The 17,840-nt window shown below is 48.4% G+C and overlaps 1 protein-coding gene across 1 annotated transcript in view; it reads right to left on the reverse strand.

The window, feature by feature from the left end:
* FMR1 (fragile X messenger ribonucleoprotein 1) overlaps positions 1–17,840 on the reverse strand; it is a 306,382-nt gene that overhangs the window by 115,476 nt on the left and 173,066 nt on the right. The gene's annotated exons all lie outside the window — the stretch shown is intronic.

Genomic DNA, 17,840 nt, shown 5'->3' on the forward strand with positions numbered 1-17,840 from the left:
CCTCCCGAAGAGGCAGTCTGGTCAGAGGATCGATGGCCATGCTCAAGAGCTCGGGGTACGAGACTCTTCGTGCCCAGTCCGGAGCCACAAGAATGACTTGGGCCCGGTCGCGCTTGATCTTCTTCAGCACTCTGGGCATAAGTGGTATAGGCGGAAAGGAGTACAGGAGGCCACAATTCCACTCTTGAAGAAAAGCGAGTGCCACCTTGGAAACTCCAACATACAGAATAGCTGACATTGCGCCTTCTCTTCGGTGGCAAACAGATCTAACTAAGGCTCTCCCCACTGCCGAAAGAGACCTTGCACCACCTCCGAGTGAAGATGCCATTCGTGATCCATCATGCACCGGACGGCAGAGTTTTTCCGCCCTGGTGTTCAGGGAACCTGCCAGGTGTTGAACCACCAGAGATATGCCCTGATATTCCACCCATGTCTAAAGACGAAGAGCCTCTTGCCATAGGGTCCACAACCCCACCCTGCCCTGTTCGTTGCAGTACCACATGCCGGCGTTGTTGCCCGTGAACACCTGCACCACTCTTCTTTTGACAGAAAGAAGGAATGCCTTTAGTGCAAGACGTATCACCCGGAGCTCTAAAAGATTGATATGGAGACCGGACTCTGCAGGAGACAAGAGACCCCTGATCTCCGCCTCGCCCAGGAGGCCGCCCCATCCCAGGACTGCTGCATCCGTCACTACTGTGAACTCTGGTTGGGGAACGGAGAGGGATCTGCCACTAACCCAATCCTGTTTTGTGAGTCACCACTGCAATTGATGTGCAGTACCCTTCGAGATCTGGATGACATTGGAAAGATTCCCCTGATGCTGTGCCCACTGGAACTTCCGGACCCACTGCAGAGCTCGCATATGCCACCTGGCATGATCCACCAACAGGATGCAGGAGGCTATGAGGCCCAGCAGCCTCAGGGTCATTCTCACCAAAATCCAGGATAGAGGCTGAAACATCTGTATCACAGCCCAAAGATCCTGAACTCAGTGTTCAGGAGGATAAGCCCAAAACTGAGCTGTATCCAGAACTGCTCCGATGAAAAGGAGCTTCTCAGAGGGAGTCAGGTGTGACTTCGGCACGTTGATCGTGAATCTCAGTGAGTGCAGGAGGTCCGCCTTAGTCTGGAAGTGGGAGACTACTGTCTTCAACAATCAGTCGTCGGGGTAGGGGAAGACTGGAACTTCTGATCTGCAACCACTGCCATCACTTTCGTGAACACCAGGGGGGCACTGGTAAGGCTAAAGGGTAGCACGGCAAACTGAAAATGCTTGCGGCCCACAGTGAACCGTAGGTAACACCTGTGGGCAGGCAGGATAAGGATATGGAAGTAGGCGTCCTGCAAGTCCAATGCTACCATCCAGTCTCGGGGATTGAGGGCAGACAGGACCTGAGGCAACGTGAGCATCTTGAAAGTCTCCTTCCGGAGGAAGTGGTTGAGGGCCCTGAGGTCCAAGATAGGACGCAGGCCTTTGTCCTTCTTGGGTGCCAGAAAGTAGTGGGAGTAGGAACCATGACCGTGGTCTGGCACAGGGACTCTTTCGATAGCTCCCTTGGCCAAGAGAGCTGCAACTTCCTGGCGGAGAAGGGCCAAGTGAACCTCCAACATGCGATGGAGGTATGATAGCATGGACAGGGGGTGTAGTCTCAAAGGGGAAGGAATAGCACCTTCGTACTATCTGCAAAACCCACCTGTCCGACGTGATGTTTTGCCAGTGGGGGAGGTGATGGCAGATCCTGCTGCCCACTGGCAACTGGTGGCCCTGGAAGGTCAGACTAGGAGGGTGTGAAGGCTGCTGCAGGAGGGTTATAGGTTGGACTGGTCCGCCAGATGGCCCCTAGACCCTCGCCGCTGGGTCCCACATCTGCGGTTGCATTGGCTGGGTAACTTGCGCAGCCCTGTGGCCAGACTGGGTGGAACGTGGAAGCTACGAAAGGGGCGAACTGCGTGGGTCAAGGATCTGGCTGTTGTCCTAGAATCCTGAAGCGGTCGAGCGCTTAGTCCGCCTAGTCGCCAAACTGGCGACAGCCATCAAAGGGCATGTCCAAAAGGGTGGATTGGACATCCCCAGTGAAACCAAACGTCCTCAACCAGGCGTACCACCTCAAGGCTACTGACGTGGAAACCGTTTGGACTAGAGAGTTAGCGGTACCCGGCCCACACCGAATGGCGAACTTAGTTGCGTCTCGACCCTCTGCCACTGTGCGGGTGAGAACGGCCCTGGCTCCCTCCAGGCACTGTGGCAGCACTTGTGCAATCGTATCCCACTCTGTATGAGAATAATGGCCCAAGAGGCATGCAGTGTTCATCGGCCTTTTATGAAAGGAGCGGAACCCATCAATAAAAAGCTAGTTTTCTATGCTCCGCCCGCATACTTCTGTGTCCGGGAAACCAACCACATGGAAGCCGAAGGGCTTTGTAAACCCTGGCGTAGGGCTTTTAAGAAAATAAAAACACCCTGAGTTGTACGTGGCTGAGAATTTGCTACCTCCCTGCCGTTCCAGTGGCTAAGGATTTTGCTGCCTTCTTTCATTATGACCTGAAGAGGCAGATAAGTGAAGGGCCGAAACGCATCGACACTACAATATCAAAGTCTCTAAAAGACCTGGATTATTGAATGTATCAAATACACTGTGTGCTGTGTTAAGGTCTATGACTTTTTGCTTTACTAATACACACAGACCCCAGAGACTATTGTTGAGAGCGATTGTACAGGATTTTGATGTACAGCCTCATATAGATAGATGTGTGGAAGATAGGAGTCTTCCTCATAGGGACTGTATTTGATGTTATATTGAGTTTTTGAAATGTTTTGTATTATTCTTGTTTAATTTTTTGTATATAGTTTAATTTGTATGTTGTTAGTATCATTATTTGCAGCAACTCTATACATATCAGGAAAAAATTAGAATACTTGGAGAGATCCAATAAAAGAAAGATCTTGTAATTTTCAAGCTGTGTCTATGACTAATTGATGTAATTCATAGAATTAATATTAGCTGCATCCCTGCCTTTTTTCTGTTTCCTACGTGTTCACCGACCGCAGCGCCAAGCTGGCAGAAGAAAACATCTGCTTCCCAAGGTGGTCCAGCTTCTTGGATTCCCTATCTGGGGGAACAGGAGGGAATGCGCCCTTAGAAGACTAGGCTTGGCCCACCAAGCTCTCGGGGGTAGCGTGTTGGGAGAGGAAAAGTGGGTTGCCAGGGTCCGGGCGGTGGTGTCGGACAATCATCTTGTCCACAGGAGCCCCTGTGCTGGGCTTGGACCAAGTGTCCAGAACGATGTCCGTGAGGGCTTCATTAAAAGGCAGCAGGTATTCCGAAGAGGCCGCTGCTGGTTGAGGTACCTCTGTCAGGAGGTTAGTCCTGACAGCCACCGTAGGAAGCTCAAGGCCCAAGGCCTCAGACGCCCTACGCAACACCACTGCGTAAGAAGCTCCCTCCTCCATAGCCAAGGTAGGGGGAGAGCATGCCAAAGTCTGGGGAGGTATCCAAACACTGGCATCACCCAGTTCCTCTCGCCAGTCCGGCTTCTTAAGCTGGCCAACTAAAGAGTCTCCAGACCCCTCCCAACTTCCTCAACCTCCTCTGGCTGCCACTCAGGGTGATAGGGAATGCCAGGGATGAACAGCAGCACAAAAGTAACCTCTGGCACCGGTAACGAAGTTGGTCCGGCACCGGGTCCAATTCGGGGATGAGGCTGGGTTTGACATCGGTTGGGGGCACAACCGGCGTTGTGGGCGTCGCCACTGGAATCCGCCGGGGAAGGTACCCTGAGGTCGACTGGCGCTGAACCGCATCCAGACCTGGATCTTCAGGGGCCCTCTAGCCCCTGGGCCGAAGCCGCCGGCACTGAAGGCCCACGGCCAAGTCCTTGGGGCCTGAAGGCACACCTGTGGAGTCCGGCTGCCCAAAAATTCTAAGAAGAGCCTCGTACAAAGGCTTTAAGCTGGGCAGGGGACGCTCCGGGAAAAGGAGGCAAGTGGGAGCTGTCCCAGGAGCAGGCTTCGACGACGGAGTTGGAGAGGGACAACGTTCCGGTTCCAGCGTCGCATCAGCTGACAGACGAGGAGAAGGCGAAGAGCAACAATGCTTCTTCGCCTTCTTCTTGTGCTTCGACTTACCAGAGGGGTGTGAAGACATAGATGACGAGTGGACTGCCGGGCCTCCAAGAGCTTTCGGGACTGCTCCCACAAAGACTTCGGATTCATGGCCCGGCAGTAGGAGTACGATTTCAGGTCATGGTCGCGCTCCAGGCACCCAAGACACATGAGGACCGGATCTGTGGGGGATATCAACTTGTGACAGGAGTCACAAGGCTTAAAGTCGGTCCGACGACTGGACATCCCTCGTGCTACCAGTCGAAGACTCCAAAAAGAAGTCGACAAAAGTCAAAAAAAGTTTAGTCAAAAAACTTACTAAGGGGCACGCTCTCTCCGGATCTGCGCTGGCTGGCACAGAGAAAGAAAGAACTGCCATCAGCGCGCAGGGGCAGCGTCCATGTAGACACCGCAACGTCATTCCGGCAACCACGACGCAGAGTCGACTGACGCCACCTACTGACGTGCAGGGGTACTGCTACAGAAAAATTCTCTGCATCCACTCTGACGCCTGGGGGTAATTCTAAGGTAAGGAATCTAAACTAATTAACTCTTTTAGATTACATTTTCAGCTTCATTTTAAAACATCCAAACTTCAGTCAATCACAGCTGAGACCTCAGAGTTTCCTTCCCCACAGAGCCACCGTACTGCAGCTTTTGAGCACAAGTGTATAGGTATACAAAAAACTCTGTAATTGGTGAGCCTACCCGAGGAGTGAGGGTCGCATGTGATTCTATACTAGATATCAATACTGGGCAACCATGGTGTACAGGCAAGTAGCTTGTTTTTTCTCCAGTATTGAATCTTTTATAGATTCATATGCTTGAATCCGACTCGTAAGCGGTAAAAAACACAATAAGAGAAAAGGAAAGATAGTGTCCAGGCGAACCATCCCACCATGACATAAACTTGTAGCAACGAAAGCCAAGAAGAGAATAATAAGCATACAAATTTACTAAGAGCATGTAAAGAACATAGAAGGCTAAAAGCCATCTACCTTAGGCAAAGAGATGTTGGAGTGTAGCTTGTCCAAAAGCGATATCCGCCTTTTTCCAACCATCACGGCAGTAATGCTTCGAAGAATGTGTAAGTGCTTGCCCACGTTGCTGCCCTGCAAATGTCCGGGAGTGATACTCACGCAAACAGGGCCAAGAAAGTTGCCACTTTCCTAGTAGAGTGAGCTTGTGCTTTCACAAGAAGTGGACAGCCAGCTTTTTCATGACAGAAGGAAATCGTGGAGGGGCCCAACAAGCAATGCTGGCCCCGGTCAAGGCTTGTTCTTTCCTGGGTGCCAAGAAAGAGATCAGTAGCTGAAATGATTTACGGAAGGTCTCCGTTCTTTGCAGATAAAACTTTAAACATTGTTTAATGTCCAGAGAATTCTACGCCCTGTCCGCTGCTGAGGATGGTTTAGGAGAGAATGTTGGTAAAACAATCGGTTCATTGAGGTGGTAAGTTGAAGGCACCTTAGGTATAAAACAAGGCTTAGTGCGTATGATAACTCTGTCCGGCAAAAACTGCAGATACTTTTCCTTTATAATGAGAGCTTAGATTTCACTGATACGTCTGGTTGACGTAATGGCCAAGAGGAGAGCCACTTTCCAGGAAAGGAACTTTAATTCGCATTGGTGTATTAGCTCAAAAGGAGGACGCATCAGTTGCAACAGAACTGTGTTTATTTGCCACAAAACTGTAGGAGGCTTAACAGGAGGAAAAGCTCTAAATACATTCTTTGATGAGTCGGTTAGATGACAGAGAAGTTTGATTTGAGCGTCTTCCATAACTAGAAATTAAAGCAAGTTGAACTCTTATGGAAGAGTGAGAAAGACCTGATTTTGCTAAGTGCAAGAGCTAAGGCAGCACCTGCTCCGGAGATGAAGAGAATGGATGCAATGCTTGCCAGATACACCAAGTAAAGAATCTTTTCCATTTAGCTGTGTAACATTTCAACGGAGATCGACACTTCTGTAGAATCTTGGTACACTCCTTTGAAAGCCTTAAATCCCCAAATTCAGTGTGGTGAGTAGCCAACCCGATAAATGAAGAGTTAATTTGTGGATGAACTACTTTGGCCCTGCTTCATGTAGATAAGATCCTCCTTTGGAGGGAAAATAATCAGAGCATACTCTGATAGGCAATGTAGCTCAGTGTACCAGGACTGTCTTACCCAACTTGGAGCAATAAGAATGATTCAACAAGGCTCTTTCTTGATTATTTGAAGTACGCAAGGAATGAGCTTTGTGTCAAGACGTGCACCCAGAAAGACCAAAGATTTGCCCGGGATAATGGCCTATTTTCTAGACTGATGCAAAGAACTAGAGACCGGAAGAAAACATGACAGGTTCTCGTTGGAAATTCTGGCGCTTGAAAAGATGGAGCCATTAAAGATTGTTCCGGTAAGGGAACACCTTGTGACCTGAACATCTTAAGAAGGCTGCTATCGATGCCATGCACTTTGTGAACACCCTGGGAGCGGACTTAAAAGCAAAAGAATGCACTTTGAATTGGTAATGGTGCCCTGCCACCTAGAACCTGAGAAATATATGATGTTGAGGGTGAATGGGAATATGAAAATAGGCGTTGAAGCAAACAAGAGAAGCCAGAATATCCCCTTTTTACATGAGAAGAAGAATCTCCTGAAGAGAGAGCATCCTGAAAGATCGACTCTTGATGAACTTGCTCGGCATTCTGAGGTCCATGACCTGCCTCTATTTCCTATTTTTCTTTTTGATGAGGAAAAAGTGGAAATAAAACCCTGGTGTTGCTGGTTGTGGGGTACTTACTGTGTGGCCTGCTTTAAGGGAAGCTAATTTATTTCCTTCTTGAGATCTGCAAGGTAATGGAGCAGAACTTTACGCGGTGGAACATTTGGAGGATGCAGAATGAATTCTAGCATGTGGCCATGTTTGAAGACATCTAGAACCCATCTGTCTGAAGAAATGGAGTTCCATTGCTGGAAGGATACGGAGAAGACGTGATTGTGGTGTGGGTCTATGGTAGCCAGGGCCTGATGAGCTTCATTGTCTCCTATTGGAGTCTTGGGACTTTCCATCAGATTGCTGCCTCTTGCGTAGTGCTGTCCTTGAAAAGTCTGAGCGGTGTTAGACTGGAAGGACCGGTTGTATGGCTGGTACGTACTCTGCAGATATGGCCAGTACCGCTGCTGAAATTGCGGACGAGATAAGAATTGCAACCGTTCTCAAGCCCGAAAGGACTAAAAGCAGCGCAGCTGGAGATTGCCTAAGGCTTGGACTGTATCTGTGTCCTTCTTGACAGATTGTAGCTCTTGGTCTATGGGCTTCCCAAACTAGCACTCCCCATCAAAAGGCATGTGTAAAACTTTGGCTTGGACGAAAGGTGGCTGCTATTAGTCATCCCTGCAGAACCGTCGCTCCTGCCATATGTCGAAATGCAGTGGATGAAATGTCCATAGCTATCTCAATGAGCAACGAAGATGCTCTTTCTCCCACCAAAAGAATATCTTTTGCCTCTTTCTTTTTATCATCTGGGAGATACTCCGGGAGAGTACAGATGTCCGACCACATCTGCCGGTCATTTCTCCCCAAAATGGCGATGGCATTAGAGGCTCTAATGGAGGTAGACGCCAGAGCCGAGAACCCCTTCCCAATATTGTCAAGGCGACAACCCTCCTTGTCAGGTGGGGATGTGCAGGGAAATGCTGGATTCTTGACTCTTCTCTGTGCTGCGTGCATGCTCACAGAGTCCGGCCTTGGGTGACCAATGAGGCATGCAGGCGAGTCATCAGGAGCCTTGTATTTTTTGTACAGTTTTGGAATAAAAGCTGGTATTTTCATTAAATGTATCTCTTCTTGTCAAAGAAAGTCAATAATTGGAATTGCTCTTACTGAACGTTGAGTGACTGGTTTATAATGATATAGAAAACATTGTCTGTTTAGTTGGCATTGTCAAATCAAAATGTTCGGAGGCGCGCTCTAGAAGATCCTGAATTCCCCTGATATCTGCCAGAGGGGAATACGCAGCAGGAGGGTTAGGAGATGGTGGCATAGGAGCTATGTAGTCATCCAATTCCTCATGGGCATTAGGTGTCTGTTTCTATCTCACCTTCTTCTGTCTGAGCATCCTGAGTATTCTCTGTGATGACTATTGGAGGAGGAAGAGTCTTCTCCTTTGTGGATTTGGGAGTACGTTGCCCGGAAGAACATATTTACAAAAGGACACATGAAACTAAGGGGAGTGTTTGGAGTTCGTCAATCATACAACATTTCAGGCATATCACATACATTCAAAACACATTCGTACCACTCAGGGACGGGGGAAGTGTGGGGCACAAATAGCAATAAAATCTGTACACTGAAATATACTACAAAATCAACTAAGCAATAGGCCACTGTCTGCGGACACTATTTACAGGAAAATGACAAAAAACAATCACTATATACTGTACAATCCTGAAGTGGTCTACAAACAAAACTTTTCCTAATAGTAGAGCTCGGTATTGTACTAGCGACTAAGGAAAAACTATAAACTCTTGTCGCTCTCGCAGACACCATGTGGCAGGGGCCTACGCGTTTCGAATCCCGCGTTTCGAATCTGGCTGTTTGCCAGAAGCGATAGTACATGAACCAGGCGGTAAGCGTTTTTGCTTATATTAAGTTCCAGTCTATGGCTAACTGATGTGCCTGTACTTATACCACTTTTCATTTACTTTCCCAGGCATAGGCAAAAGTAAACTTCGGACCTTTGACTGCACCATACTTTGGTTACAGTTAGCGGTAAGTAGAATTAGGTGACGGCTACATTTTAGAATGACTTAGTCGTTTGACTTTTTAACCAACCGACTTTGTTATCGCCTCTTTTCCTTTAGATTGCTAACCCCCTGCATCTGTAAGGAATTGATAAACTGCTCTACGGTCCACCTCCAGACCGGCTTAGGTAACAATGATTTAACAGCTGTTTTACACTAAAGTACAGCATTTGATGTGCCCCTTTAATTGTCGTTTTTTCTACACTGTAGAACGACTGTACAAATTACCGTACTCCGGTTTGAAGCTTGAAAATACGGCGACCTTGTGCCGATGGTAAGCTTGACTTCAAATGCAGACCAATTGCTGGGTTACAATTAGGAGCCGAATCTAAAAGGTATCATTTTCCCAACAGAAAAATTCCGTGTTCTGTTCCGGTTTCAGCGTGTGCTTCCACCATCCCCAGTTCCTAGGACGAAGGCCTAGAAAGCAAGGACACCAGGCAAGTAGGCCCGTAGATTGTGTTTAAACCCCGCATTTTACTACTCTCCACGAGGTTAGTCTAAACATATGCCTTTGCACTTATAGATATAAAGACAACTGTATTGTGCCCCCCCGTGCCATTCTAAGTTGGATTCGTCTCCACCGGTAAGACAACAGAGATATGGAACTTCATTCTGTCAGGTTCCCTGATGTGTGGTCTCTTGATTGCTCAAAAACATCTTTTTCTGTTTGTAATTTTTGTTTTCTTGTCTTATCCTTTTTTCCATTCAGATACTACATAAGGCCCTGAAGAGAATCCCAGGAAAGCCAGCGGGATTCGAAACGCGTAGGCCCCTGCCACATGGTGTCTGCGAGAGCGACAAGAGTTTATAGTTTTTCCTTAGTCGCTAGTACAATACCGAGCTCTACTATTAGGAAAAGTTTTGTTTGTAGACCACTTCAGGATTGTACAGTATATAGTGATTGTTTTTTGTCATTTTCCTGTAAATAGTGTCCGCAGACAGTGGCCTATTGCTTAGTTGATTTTGTAGTATATTTCAGTGTACAGATTTTATTGCTATTTGTGCCCCACACTTCCCCCGTCCCTGAGTGGTACGAATGTGTTTTGAATGTATGTGATATGCCTGAAATGTTGTATGATTGACGAACTCCAAACACTCCCCTTAGTTTCATGTGTCCTTTTGTAAATATGTCCTTTTGTAAACGAAAAATAGAGAATTTCCTTCTTTTCTAAACATTGTTAAAATAAAAAAACTATTAAATAGTTACTCCCGTTCTTGATTTTTTCGAGTTCCGTTTGGGTCATTAGTTGCATGAATATTATTTACATCAGCACTGGCACTTTCTTTTGTTTATTGATATTTCGGCTCAGCCTTGCTGATTAGAGCCCCCCCGTAGTTGTTTTCCACCGTAAAAGTCATTAAGCATGTGACAGAGGTCAAACACCAGAGACATTGGTGCCTGACATTGATGGGCCCCTGAACAGATGACGCTTCTACTCTCTGTCATCGTATGGAAAACCTTCCTGGAAGGAATCCTGCCTCTGCATGACGGATGAGTCTCTTTCGCAACAGAAAATTCACCAGCCAGATAAGAAGATGGAGCATTGCCCTCAATATCCTCATCATCAGAAACTTGGCACTTGACCCTTAACTGCAATGGACTGTATGCAGGGCCAAACATACCTTCATCCTCTGACTCTTGGAAGTCCAGAAGGCGAGCAGGAGGTAAAGGAGATATTTTGGAGAAATCCTGAATTTCCCTGGGCTGAAGGAGACTGATTTTTCCCTCCGTCGACGGTCGCGTTGACAGGCTCGACAACGGTGCAACCACCTATGCAATCATCTTTGGTGCAGTCGACGGTGCGTAGATGGCCTTCGTCTGCTGGGACGTTGTCACTGGAACCTTTGCCGAACCTGTGGTCAAAAGTGAAATTCTCATTGAAAGGGAAGGCCTCGTTGACAACGACGTTGTTACAGTCGTTGAAGCTCCAGCCGCCGTAGCTGCTGTCGACGTCTTGACAGTCATCATCGTAGTCGCCACTGACGAATCCGCCAACGGTGTAGGAACCTCTGGTTTTCTTGCAGAAAGTGAAATCTTCGACGACGTAGTCGATGTTTGAGAAGATAGGTCTCCGAGAGGAGTCAGAGAAGCAGATGCAGGAGCTGAAGACGGCTGTGAAGCCTCTGACTGAGGTTTCTTGTACTGTAACTGAGCAGAGCTCAGAGAAACTCCCTATCAAACGACATGCAGTAAGAAATCTGAGGTATGGTGGCTGTGTGGGAAGGGAACTCTGAGGTCTCAGCTGTTATTGGCTGAAGTTTGGATGTTTCAAAATGAAGCTGAAAAGTTACTAAAGTGAGTTTTCTGTTCTATGGAGGTCTATGGTGATGTTGAATTACTGCTATTTCTTATGTTACCATGGGATTCCCACCATGACAATGGGGAAGAATCAAGCATGTTAATCTATAAAAGATTCAATACTGGAGAAACTCGAGCTCTCAAGAGGTAGCTGTGGAGAGCAGCTACGGCATAGTCAGGAGGTTTTATAGCAAGTGCATGTACCACTAAAGTCAATTAGTAAGCTTCTCACAAAAGAAAGAACTACACCAGGTGAGTAAAAATATACTTTGCATTTATTAGTACACACTAGACACTAGACACTAGCTTGATATATCACCTGCCTGGAGGTATCAATTACACACAAGAAATACTTAAAAAAAGATGTAAGTAGCATAGAAAACACATAGGGCCCAACCAAGGAGCCAAACCATACACTAAAGTAGTAGAATATGAAGTAAGTGCCAAAAGGACAAATTACTTACCTACGGTAACATCTTATCTGGTAGAGACATGATTTAGCCGCAGATTCCTTACCTTTGAACTTCCAAGTGTTCTTTTCTTTCCAGATCCAGCTCTGATGCCAACCTCGCCAACTCCGAACACCTTCACTTCCAGATCCATATCGACCCCAAAACAACACTCAGAGGCACTCTCCTCTACAGACTACCAGGACCCCGCGCAAAATTCAGTGAAGACATCACGGACTTCATCTCTCCACACGCGCTCCCCTCCAAAGACTATATTCTTCTGGGAGACCTCAACTTTCACCTTGAAAAGATAAACGACCACAACACCGCCACCCTCGTGGACAACCTCGCCAACCTCGGACTTAAACAACTAGTCACTTCCCCCACCCACATCGCAGGTCACACACTCGACCCCATCTTCACATCCAGCAATCATGTCTCCTTCAGCCACACTACGGATCTCCTATGGACCGACCACAGCTGCGTTCACTTCACCTACAACAAGCCGAAACCCATCAACCACTCCCAACCTACCCTGCAAAGAAACTGGAACAAAATCACCACGGACCAAATCTCCGCATCGCTCCTTCGAAACTCCCCAGCCCTCTCTTCTAACGCCAACGAAGCCGCCGCCAACCTCACCCTATGGTTATCCAACACCGCCGACACCTTAGCTCCACTGAAAAAACGTCAAAGCAAACCTGGCAGCAAGAAAGCCTCATGGTTCAACGATGATCTCAAGAAGTCCAAGAAACTCTGCCGCTCCCTTGAAAAGGCCTGGAAAAAAGACCCAACCACCAGCACCAAGGACGCCTTCAAAAGCGCCACCCGCACTCACCACCAACTGATCCGAAAAGCCAAGAAAACAGCATTCAAGGATCGACTTGACAACAACGCCCACAACAGCAAGGAACTTTTCAACATCGTCAAGGAATTTTCCAATCCCTCGGCCAACTCCAACGACATCACCCCCTCTCAAACCCTCTGCGACTCCCTAGCCTCTTTTTTCCACAACAAGATTGCAGACATCCACAACAGCTTTGACAACCAACCCGGAAACCAACCCACCCTAACATCCGCTGACCATCTTTCCCCTGTAAACACCCTTAACGCCTGGAACCCAATCTCCACTGAAGACACCATCCGCCTGATGAATTCCATCCACTCAGGATCCCCCACAGACCCATGCCCTCACCACATCTTCAACAAAGCAGACTCCTTCATAGCACCGCACCTCCGAGACGTCATCAACTGCTCCTTCAACTCCGCTACCTTCCCAGAAGACTGGAAACACGCTGAACTCACCGCCCTTCTGAAAAAACCAACAGCGGACCCCACCGAACTCAAAAATTACCGCCCCATCTCGCTTCTTCCATTCCCGGCCAAAGTCATCGAGAAAGCCGTCAACAACCAGCTCGCCGCCTTCCTCGAAGCCAACAAATCCCTCGACCCCTCACAATCTGGCTTCCGAGCAAAACACAGCACTGAGACCGCCCTCATCGCAGCAACAGACGACATTCGAACTCTATTGGACAATGGAGACACAGTCGCCCTCATCCTCCTCGACCTCTCTGCAGCATTCGATACAGTCTGCCACAGCACCCTTCTACAATGCCTCAATAACATCGGAATCCAAGGAAAAGCACTTGAATGGATCACCTCGTTCCTCACCGGAAGAACCCAGAGAGTCCGCCTTCCTCCATTCAAGTCCGAGGCCTCTGAAGTCATCTGCGGCGTACCTCAAGGATCCTCACTCAGTCCCACCCTCTTCAACGTATACATGAGCCCCCTCGCGGCCATCGCACGCCAACACAACCTCAACATCATCTCTTACGCGGACGACACTCAACTGATCCTTTCTCTCACCAATGAACCCGGCACCGCCAAAACTAACCTACACGAAGGAATGAAAGAAGTTGCCGAATGGATGAAACAAAGCCGTCTGAAACTGAACTCAGACAAAACAGAAGTCCTCATCTTAGGCACATCCCCCTCTGCTTGGGACGACTCCTGGTGGCCGGAAGCCCTCGGAAAAGCACCCATCCCGACAGACCACGCACGGAACCTTGGCGTCATCCTGGATTCTTCACTCTCAATGAACAGACAAGTCAGCGCCGTATCCTCTTCCTGCTTCAACATTCTTCGCATGCTCAGAAAAACATTTCGCTGGATCCCCTCCGAAACAAGGAAAACAGTCACCCACGCTCTGGTCACGAGCCGACTGGACTACGGAAACACCCTCTACGCAGGTACCACCGCTAAACTCCAGAAGAAACTCCAACGAATCCAAAACGCCTCAGCCAGGCTCATATTAGACATCCCACGCAACGAACACATCTCTGGTCACCTTAAAGACCTCCACTGGCTACCCGTCAATAAGAGGATCACTTTCCGACTGCTCACCCACGCACACAAATCAATCTACGACATCGGACCAGATTGCCTCAACTCTCGACTGTCCTTCTACACCCCCTCCCGCCAACTACGTTCTTCCAACCAAGCCCTCGCCACTGTACCTCGCATCCAAAAGACCACCATGGGTGGCAGATCCTTTTCATACCTGGCTGCTAAAACATGGAACTCACTCCCCGCCTACCTTCGCCTCACCCAGAACCACCTAGCGTTCAGAAAGCAGCTTAAAACGTGGATATTTGACAAATAATCCTCCTCCCCTTCCTAAGCGCCTTGAAACCCTCTGGGTATGTAGTGCGCTATACAAATTTTATGACTTGACTTGACTTGACTTGACTTGAGGCCTGGAAATTCATAGTTAAGGAATCTGCAGCTAAATGTCTCTATCCAGTCGGGCCTAGTACCAAAAGATGGAGGACCCCAGGGGGAGTTCGGAACCACAGACAGTGAGTAGCCAGGCAGCCCAAGGCGCCCGGGTGCAGAGTGGTTATACCGGGTCAAACATTCATTGGAATTTTATAGTTCTCTGACCCTTCCCGAAGGAACCACTTGGATCAAAAAAGATTGGCGAGCCACCCCACCTCAGCAACCAGGATACCTACACCAGGGAGCCTAGGTGCATAGGGGTGAAGTGGAGTCAGAAACACCCGTAGACGCCAATGGAAGTTCGTAGAAGATCAGCAGCTACAGCGTCTTGATGACCAGTCTGGTGGAACAAGGACAAGGAATTCAGATGAGAAGAACCTGAAAGCAGAGGGGACAGAGTCCCAACCACCCGGAGGTGACCAGGAGGCAAGGATCACAATTACAGACCTGGTTGGAGGTTCTTGGTGTAAAAAGGTGAGGATGAAGCAGCAGCTGTGGCCTCCAAGTGACGATGCAGGAGCACAGGAGCAGTCCACAAGCCGTCACATGCAGGTCGACAAGTACAAGAAGGCCAGTGGCCGGCAGGACCACCAACAAGCCTTGGCAAACGCAAACAATGGTTTGCGGGAGAAGATGCTGTTTGGCCGACCAGTAAGGTCTGTGGGACTAACCCAGCAAGGATAAGTCAGGTCTGCGTTCAGCATGCCGGAGAGCCAGCAGAAATCAATGAAGCCCCTTTGAGGACCCTCTGGCAGCAGGCACAGATAATCACAAGGAAGCTTCAACAGCACACAGGAGATGGAGGCCCACAAAGCAGAGAATGCAGGTATGAGGTTGTTCTTGAAGCTGTGCAGTGCTGGAGGCTGGGGCTTCTTGGAGCTTGAAGATCATTTGTGCAGACAGCCAACAAGCCTTAGTAATGACAGACAGGCCCGGTGCACATGGAGGTGGTTCATGTCGGCTGGAGAGGGATTACAGTTGCTCAAGTTGCAGGGAAGACTAGTCAGGCCTCTGGAGAACCAACCAACCACCACCTGTGTTACAGAGCCGCGTGATGTCCGTGGGCCAACAGGATCAGCAAACCGGTAAGTCATCGTAAGCGGTGCCTGCGGATGCAGGGAAGGGACTCCTTCACTCTAAGGGAGATTCCTTCTGGCTGAGTCCTTTGTGACTCGAGAATGCAGTCACAGAGTTGTAGAACTTGGAAATGCAGAGGGACAAAGATGAAGCCGAAATCTTCTCACCAGAGTATTCTTGTCAGAGGTCCTGACTGTCCACCAATAGAAGAGTCTTTGGACAATCTTCAGACGACAGGCAGTCAGATCTAGAAGTTGTTGCTGGGATGAATCTTAGGATCCACCCTCAGAGGAGCCCTTAAATAACCCTATAAAGGAGAAGGACCTCTTCGCTGGTGACTCACCTATCAAAGGGGGTCAGGGACGCTACTCAGCTGTCCTAGCCAGTCAAATACCACCAGGGGCCAAGATTCAACATGCAAGAATCAAGTGGCCACCTGAAGAAACTCTAGGCACCTCCCTAGAGAAGAGCTGGACAGGGTAGCGGACACTACCCTGTCGATTGTGTGGTTTCACGCCAGAGTGAGAGCCTAGGGCTTCCAGATAGGGCAAAACGGGTTCATTTTGTGCCGTCTGGTGGCGCTCTGAAGCACCCCTACACTACCTAATTCACCTCTCCTTTGCACGAAATCCTTTGTTCAGCTTCCCCTGCCTGACTTAAGCTCATCAGCAGGGGGAAGAACATGGTCTATGGATGGCAGCAGCGTTGGCTGGCAGGCAGACCCTGGAAGACGACATAGGTAGGTATTTGGGGGTCCTCTAAGAAGCTCCCCAGTACATGGTGTAATGTAACTAATACTGGAATCGGTGTAGTTGCATGATTCCAACATGTTTGATATCAAGCATGACCAGGTTAGGGACAGCCATTATGTAGATGGACATCTCGAATTGCCAGTGTCCACTACGTACCTTATAATGGCTGATCTGCATTTACTAAGGCCAGAAAATGGAGTCCGAGGCTTGTAGGGATTCCTCTGCTATGCAATGGTACCCACACACTTAGAACCATGCACCCTGCCCTCAGACTGAAGAGCCAACCTTAGGGGTGATTTATAGGTTAAAGTGCAGTGACCGGGATATAAGGGAAACCTTATATCCAAAGTGAAACGTGCAAGCACCATTTCACGCAGACTACCGAGGCTTGCAGGGATACCTCTGCTATGCAAGGGTACCCACACACTTAGAACCATGCCCCCTGCCCTCAGACTAAAGAGCCGACCTTAGGGGTGATTTATAGGTTAAAGTGCAGTAACCGGGATATAAGGGAAACCTTATATCCAAAGTGAAAGGTGCAAGCACCATTTCACGCAAACTACAATGGCAGCACTGCAGAGAAAGGTTTGCATGAGCTCCTATAGGTGACATAATACATGCTGCAGTCCACAGGAAATCCTTGGTATGCCAATTCCCTGGGTATCTCAGTACCATATACTAGGGAGCACTGCCACTGGGATTCTGATTAGCAGGATCCCAGTGACCTATGGTCAAAACACAATGACAGCAGGCAAAACGTGGGGGTATATATGCCAGAAATACCCCACTCACCTACAGAACCCCCTCCCAAAGATGAGGAGACTAACCTTGCCCAGTGGAGTCTTTATTTTCTAAGAGGAAATATCAAGAAAGTCCATCTGCGTTGGCAAGGTTACTCCTAGGTCTATGTTCCACTAGAAAGTCCATCCCCTGTGGTGAAATGGACCACCTCAAAAGTTTGGGGTTTTCACCCTATATCTGGTTTAGCCTTAAGAGGGGCTTATAGTCTGTCTGAACAAAGAAGTGAGTGCCAAACAAGTATGGCTTCAACTTTTTCAAGGCCTAGCCCACAGCAAATGCCTCCCTCTCAATAGCTGACCAACGTTTCTCTCTTGGGGTCAAACTTCTGCAGATAAAAGCTACTAGATGATACTGGCCCTCTTAATTAAATAAATTGTAACAACACTGCTCCTATTCCTATTCCTATCTCAAAGGCATCTGCCTGGACAACACATTGTTTGGAGTAGTCACAACTCTACAGAATAGGAGCTGAGCAAATTGCCTTCTTCATGGCATCAAAGGCCTCTTGACTGCTTGGTGTCAAGTTCACCCCACTGGACATCTTCTTAGAGGTGAGGTCATTAAGGGGAGTCACAATGAGCCCATAACCCTAAACGACTCTTCTGTAGTACCCAGTCACGCCCAGAAAAGCTCTGACCTGAGTCTGGGTAGTGGGAGCAACCCAATCCACAATGGTTTGGATTTTACTCTCCAATGGCTTAACTTGGCCTCCACCTACCAGGTGGCCCAGGTACAATGCCTTACCCTCGAGTTCAACTTAACTGACAAGGGAACATTTGAGTAGGACAA

The sequence above is a fragment of the Lissotriton vulgaris genome, chromosome 4_1 (genome assembly GCF_964263255.1).
Source record: "Lissotriton vulgaris chromosome 4_1, aLisVul1.2, whole genome shotgun sequence".
In the NCBI taxonomy this organism is placed as follows: Eukaryota; Metazoa; Chordata; class Amphibia; order Caudata; family Salamandridae; genus Lissotriton; species Lissotriton vulgaris.